Here is a 7,140-nt window from a genome sequence, read left to right as displayed (position 1 = left end):
TACTAAAACATTTGTTTTAAGTATTGTAGGCTTTTTTTGTTATAAATCAGCAATAGAGAACAATCTATTGGTCTCTCATACCACATAAGATCATAGTAGCCATTATATTTTACATGGACACTCACTATGCCGATTATAAATTACGGAAACTTCGACTGGAGAGGTGGCCGAGTGGGTAAAGCCCTTGCTGTGCTATTGTGACTACCTGATTTTAAGCCCGGAGACCCATATAAAGGTGGGAGAAGAGAATCAACTCCAGCATGTTGTTCTCGTTCCTTCTCCACATATAAGCTATGGCATATATGCCTACCTACACATTTCACACACGTAGTGGTGGAATAGTAGTAGTAGTAGTAGTGCAGTAGTAGTAGTAGTAGTGGTGGTGCTGGTGGTAGTAGTAGTAGTAGTAGTAGTAGTGGTAGTAGTAGTAGTAATGGCAGTAGCAGTAGTAGTGGTAGTAGTAATAGTAGTAGTAGTAGTAGTAGTAGTAGTAGTAGTAGTAGTGGTAGTAATAGTAGTAGTAGTGGTGGTGGTAGTGGTAGTAGTAGTAGTAGTGGTAGTGGTAGTAGTAGTGGTAGTAGTGGCAGTAGTAGTAGTGGTAGTAGTGGTAGTAATAGTAGTAGTAGTGGTGGTGGTGGTAGTGGTGGTGGTAGTAAGTAACCCAGAAACATATCTCTCACTGACATGGAGGTTGGGAAGGCCAAGACCAAGCTTCCATTGAATTCTATGTGTGGTAAATCATCTTTGCTATCTGATGACACTGACTAATATGCAAGACAGTAAGAGTTCTAATTCTCAGACTTGTTATGAAGATTAAGTTATACAACTTATAGAATATTCTTAGAGCAGTTCTTCATACAGGCCATCAATAAACTGTGGCAGTTGTTACTCCTGAGTGGCTAATGATAGAAATTACTAAAGCTGAAGAACTTCTCCTTGAAGTTGGCCATTAACGCCTGATGCCAGGTCTCCAGGCAGAAACTCACGTCCAGCAGTGCAGGATTTGACTTCTATGAAGATCAAACAGCTATTCAACAGTTTTGTGCCACCGAGAAATGAGAGTAGCTGTCACCAGGTACATTATCTCGTCTCATTTAAGAAAGAGAAGCTGCCGATTCGAAATCATTAACAATGGCTCCATTATGGTTCATACTGTCTACAGATTGGGATTATAATTTTTCAAAACTAGGATTGAAGCCAATTGGAAAAAGGATATTGCTTGTTAAAATGGGAATGGATTAATCTTCCCATGATCTGCAGACTTCCCTAGTCCTTCCAAGCTCTACAATATAAAAGGAACTCTTTGGCTGTAAGGTAACTCAGTTGGCTGCAAGCTTATTTAGCATGCATGAAGCCCTGGGTTTTATCCCTGCAGTAGATAAATCAGGCGTGGTGTTGTATGCCAGTAATTTTAGCAGCAGCACTGGGAGCTCAAGGTCATCCCTAGCAAACTAGCAAGTTAAAAAAAAGAGCTGAATTAACTATTCACATTGTATAAGATGGGGAAATCCACTAATGTCTTTCACGTATAAGATCTCCCATTTTTGAGCCCTCCAGTTTTTAGCTATGTGTTTACAACTAGTGCCTGATAATTAACTTCTATTCTCTATGACACTTGATCAATTTCCCCTATACTGATAGTTACCCTTTACATCTCATATAGACAGTATTTTCTCTGCTGCCCTGGGATGATACCAGGGACAGAGCATAGATTCTGGAGTCTAGAAGTCCTGGTGTGATGTCATGTTCTAACACTTATGAACTCTGAGATTATAACTAACCTCTTTGTAGTGTTAAGTGCCTCATACATGGGGCAGGGAGGAGCATTTCATAAACATCAATTCACAAATGCTATTGGAAATTAGTTATCATATGTGTAATACATACTACAAATAATTCCGTGCAATGAATGCTAACTACTGTGTTTCCTTCCTTACACTTGAGTGATTTCTAATTACTGCTGAGACCCGGATTGTGCCAGAGAACTCTACTTATATCGAAGGTCCTCCCTGCCCTCTAAGTAGGTGAGCCGGACACAACGGAAGAAGGGAAATAAATTAAAATGCCAGAGAAGGGCCTGGCAGGAGAGTTTAATGAGTAAGAGTGCTTGCTTTGCAAACATGAGGACTCACATAAAGTATCAGATATGGCTGTGGGTGCATTTTGGAGTCGTGTCAGATGGATCCTAGAAGCACATGGGCCAGGTAGCCTAGCCACAAATGCAAGTTTCCAAGTCAGGGAAGACATCATCTCAAGGTGGTGAGGTCAAAGAAGGGATCCAACTTCTTCCTCCGGGCCTCCTCATGGATGTGCAAGGTATGGACACACACACACACACACACACACACACACACACACACACACACACACACACACACACTCAGTGCAGGTGATCAACTCCATGCCCAGCATCCTCTTTCTAATTCTGCATTCCAGTGACACAGAATGTGACCATGTGGCAAACCCCTGGAGTCCCAATCTTACTTGGTGCTCAAGCTTTGTAATTTTATTATATATAGCACATAATCCAAACATGAAGATGTCAGCTATATCAAGTCTGGAAGTTCTCTTCAGAAAAGGGAAGAAATATGCCTTGTTGAGTAACACAGCTCAAAGCAATACCCCACCCAGGTAATGCCCAAAGGGCTGGAGAGATGGCGTAGCCATCAGAAGCTAAGCTCACAACCAAATATTAACAGACAAGTCCAGAGGAGCTGCCACAAAGCATTAGATCAATAAGGACAAACTGGTTAATGGAAAGCCAACCGTATACATAATAGAAGGGGAAGTTTGTATCATTTGTTTACTTTCTGGGCAGTTTTTATGTATCGATAACTGTGCTTATAGTGGGAGATGAATATGAGCTATGAAGAAGACATGTCCAGATAGCCGTGGACCTCCCTCAGGTGAAACAGGCAAAAGCACCAAAGGGCACTTGTGTGGTGCTCAGAGGACAAAAGTTCTTTGAGGTATTGTTAAAAGGGCAGCAGGACACGATTAGCTCAGGACTACAAACTCAAAGTCCTACTATAGTCAAGAATATAATTTAAATAAAAATAATTAGAATACCAAGGCATCAACCTAGCACTGGACATTCATCGTTCTTGGCACTTTATTCTGACAAACTCATTTAGTTTTGACTTGTGTCGTTGTCTTTATCATTATCACCCGTTTCATTGTTGAGTAAACTAAAACTTTATGGAGAGATTCAACAAATAGCTGGGGTCATTTGGCCTTGAGGGATCTCAAACTCATGAACTGTGTGTCTAAAGCCCTTGGAAGTCACATCTTAGTCACTCTATCCCAAAAATAATGACACAAATGTCCTCTCATCATTGTGAGAGGACAGGGAGTGGCAGAAACTCCATGGTCCTTGTTTTACAGAGGATAGCTAGTTAATTCTTTTATCAACAGAGGAACCGAGAGCCAGATGTGTTGTTGATGCTGTTAGGTACCCAAGTTTTTAAATGTTGAAAAGTTAGTGTTATAACTAAAGCCTTTATGGACAAAGCAAAACATGCTCATAAACTATATACACTGCTCCTAGCTAGAAGGATGTGTGGAGGGAACCAATTGGGTGGAGGTCAGGAAGGGACTGAGTAGACTGAATTATCTGGAACACCAAGGTCAGATGAGGCTGCAAACCTTGGCACAGCACTGTGATAAGTTTACGTCCTCTACAGTTTGTAACAGAAAGCCAGAGAGGAAAGCTGACCCCGTGGCAAGGCTCAAGGTGAGTTAGTTCACAGCTGCTTCATCTGGGAGGAAGTGTTCTAGTCCCCCAAGTATTTGAGTTCCTGAACACACCAATGGGGGACATACTGCCTTGCCAGTGTTCACATCCCTCTGGAAGGTTCTTTGTCCAGATATGAAGAACTCATTTATGAAGGGCTGACAGCACTGTGGTTATTCTGCTGCTCTAAAGGTGAACTGGCCAAAGCACTGTAGCTATCCATTTTGCTTTGATTTCTAAGGTTTTAAAATGTTCCCTGCTGTTTTACAGTGCTCTTTCTGGACAGGCAGAAGTTACAATTTATTCATTTAGCTTGCTTTGGGGCACAGTGGGAGGTTGAGGAATTGAAGGCTTTCTGAGAAAAACCCAAAGGCAGTGATTGGATGAAGAGGGCTTTACCTCCGGATAGATCATAAGGTTATGGCCCTTCTGAAAGACACCCCAGCATTCTCTCTCTTAGCCAGAAAGTCATTGTATAACCAAGCTCCCATTGCTCCTTTCTCCACTACTTGCCTTTCAATTATGCAGAGATGCATAGCTGATCCCAGAGTGCAATGTTTACTGTTTCCAACAGGTATTAGCGATCTGTTCTAAAGATGCTAACAACAGTAATCAATAGAACAAAGAAAGATGAGCCACTGAAAATAATATAATTAGATGGAGGAAATCACCTCAAATATATCGCGGTTGTGTGATTATAGAATTTTTCTGACTAAATTCAGCTATTCTAGTGAAGTATATTCTAAGGCTATCTGCAGCATGCAAACCTAATAACTAAAGGAAAAACTGATAAAGCTCTATAATTGTTATGAACGTTGATTATCTAAGAACACCAATTAAAAGCTATGCCCTGATTATTCTACTAAGAAGGAAGAGGAAGTTTTGGTTAGCACCATGAAACCTCTTTTAGAATTACTTTCCAGGGTAATTGATGAATATCTACTTCACAAGACTGGATGGATGGAATCTGTAATTTGAGGATCACTGATGAGGAGAAAGCAGAGCAGGCTGAAACTACCTTCCCAAATTAAGAACAATCTGAGCATTAATGTATTTGAGATCTAATTGAATTGAGATGTCATCCACAGTGCAGCCTCACAGAGTCCTTTGATTGTGCTATAGAGACTTGTCTTCTCAGTGGGGAGAATACTGGATTTGGAGTTGGACATGCCTAGAGTCATAGCTAATGCACAAATGCCAGGAGTATCTCTCATATAAACTAGGATTTGTAAATTCACCATGGAGTCATACCTGGATTGAAATCCTTTCTTTGCTACATGATAGGGAGTATGTTCATTAACCATTCTGATTTTTATTTCCTCTGTTGCTATCATAAAACTAAAACTGTAGTGAGTACAGTTGTATGGTACTCTTGGCTACCTATCCTCTAACCCCCACTTCCATTTAGTTAACTATGGTACATGAATCTATGTTAAAATAAGATTTTTATTTTTATTTTTATTTTTATTTTTATTTTTATTTTTATTTTTATTTTTATTTTTATTGCCTTGGAATACCCGTGTTCCTCTAAAAGGCAGCATTGCTGAGTGGAAAGGGGAAGTACAGACTCTGGGCTCAGATTGCCAGGGTAACCTTCACCCCTCCTGTGCCCATTAGATCTAATGTGTTGTGGATAGTCCTGCTGCTGTTTGTATCTCGATGCTAATTCTGCTTCCCCAAGAGGGGCTGCCTGGGGCCAGGAGTGAATCTTGTACTCAGATGACTTCCTGTGAACCTTCACCTAGTGAATAAAGATTTCTAGGAACCAATCCCTGGGCAAGGAATAGGCGGGACTTCCAGGTCAGAGAGGGGAAGAGGAGAGGCAGGAAAAGGTGACTTGTTATTGGATGGGGAGAGCTTTGAGGACAGAATGTAGGTAGCAAGAGGTGCCCGGTTTAGATGGTGGATCCACCAGGATTCTCCACAGGAAGAGTTTTTTTAACATAGCATACAAAATTGTGATGCTAATTGCTAGAGATTGTGTTACCTGTTCATTCTAACTAAGTTCATGGGGTCTTTTCCTTCATGCTGTGACTCAGCTGGGTTCTAGAGAGAAAGGTATGGTGGTGGGGCACCCTAGCCAGCTACAGGAATTTGGAAGCATGGGGCTCATGTGGCAGTGACCCACCATGGGTGCTTGGAGGCCATGGAGGTGGCGAGACCACTGGGACCAGAGAGTAACTGGCACTAGTGTGGGATGGTACATTTTTTAATTATTTCACACAAGACTAATGGATGCAGAAAAGTGTGTAGAACAGTTTCTCCCTTGGTTCTCTCTTCAGTAAAATGTTCATGTGGTTGGCATGGCCTACCTCATGGCTTCCCTCATGGACTCTATGTTGAGCAAACAAATTAGCGCTTATAAAGTAGCTGGAATAGTTCAGGAGACATACGTAGTATCACACAGGTACTTTTAAAAACAATAACAGGACCTCCAAGAGCTGTAGACTAGTAACCTGGGGGATTGCTCACTTACTTACCACTCCATGGTGACTGCCTTTTCCTAATGAGCATCAGAAGTACTGCACTAGTTACATTGCATGGCTTAATCCATCATCATCAGGTCCAAGACTTTAAATGTTCTAGTGGACCCTCTCATTCTACCAGTGTTCAAGCAACAGTGTAAGTAGACACAGAATTATTTTAGTATGTGGAGGCCCTTCATATCACGGTGGGCCAAGAAGCAGAGAAAACAGTCCAGCACCAGGGACAGAAATGACTTTCAGAGTCCACCCCAAGTGGTGGACTAGTCTTATGGGCTCTTCCTTATAGAGGCTCTAAAAGCTCTTAAAATAAAGCCAAAGAATGTGGAGTAAGTGTTCAGAACACTCACCCCTGGAAAACATCCCATATCCAGATCACAGTGAGATAACTATAGACACCTCAGGCTCATTTTACTTTGCTTACTTGGAGGTTGAGTGTAGAAGCCATACTTTGATATTTTTAATAAGCATCAGTGACTCCACCTTTGTGTGTTTCAAGGGACCGTAGGTGGTGATATACCCTACTGGCATATAAGAGTCTGTGCGTATAAGGTGGTCTTAAGGTCTGCCATTGATCTCACAACCTCAGCATTGGCTCCAATTCCTGGTGCAGGATGAGAGCCTGAGATAAATCCACGAACAAACTGAACTTGGATTTCTGCTGATTTCTGAAGTCACCCACTCTCACTGAGGTGCTCCAGTACTGCGCCCAGCATATGAGGTACATGGCTGCTTTTAGGGGGAAGCACAAGAAGAGTTTTCCTTCTTTTGTTTTCTTAATAGGGATGACACCACTCATTTTCTCCATATTGATGATGTTCACATTTAAAGAGATGTTGCTAAAATGTTGCTCAAATCTGTTTGCGTGAGCTTCATTTCTGACTGGACTACGTCAGGGTTGAGATAACTACAAGAAAGCTAAAG

The sequence above is a fragment of the Rattus norvegicus genome, chromosome 14 (assembly GCF_036323735.1).
Source record: "Rattus norvegicus strain BN/NHsdMcwi chromosome 14, GRCr8, whole genome shotgun sequence".
Lineage (NCBI taxonomy): Eukaryota > Metazoa > Chordata > Mammalia > Rodentia > Muridae > Rattus > Rattus norvegicus.
This window is presented reverse-complemented; position numbering follows the sequence as displayed.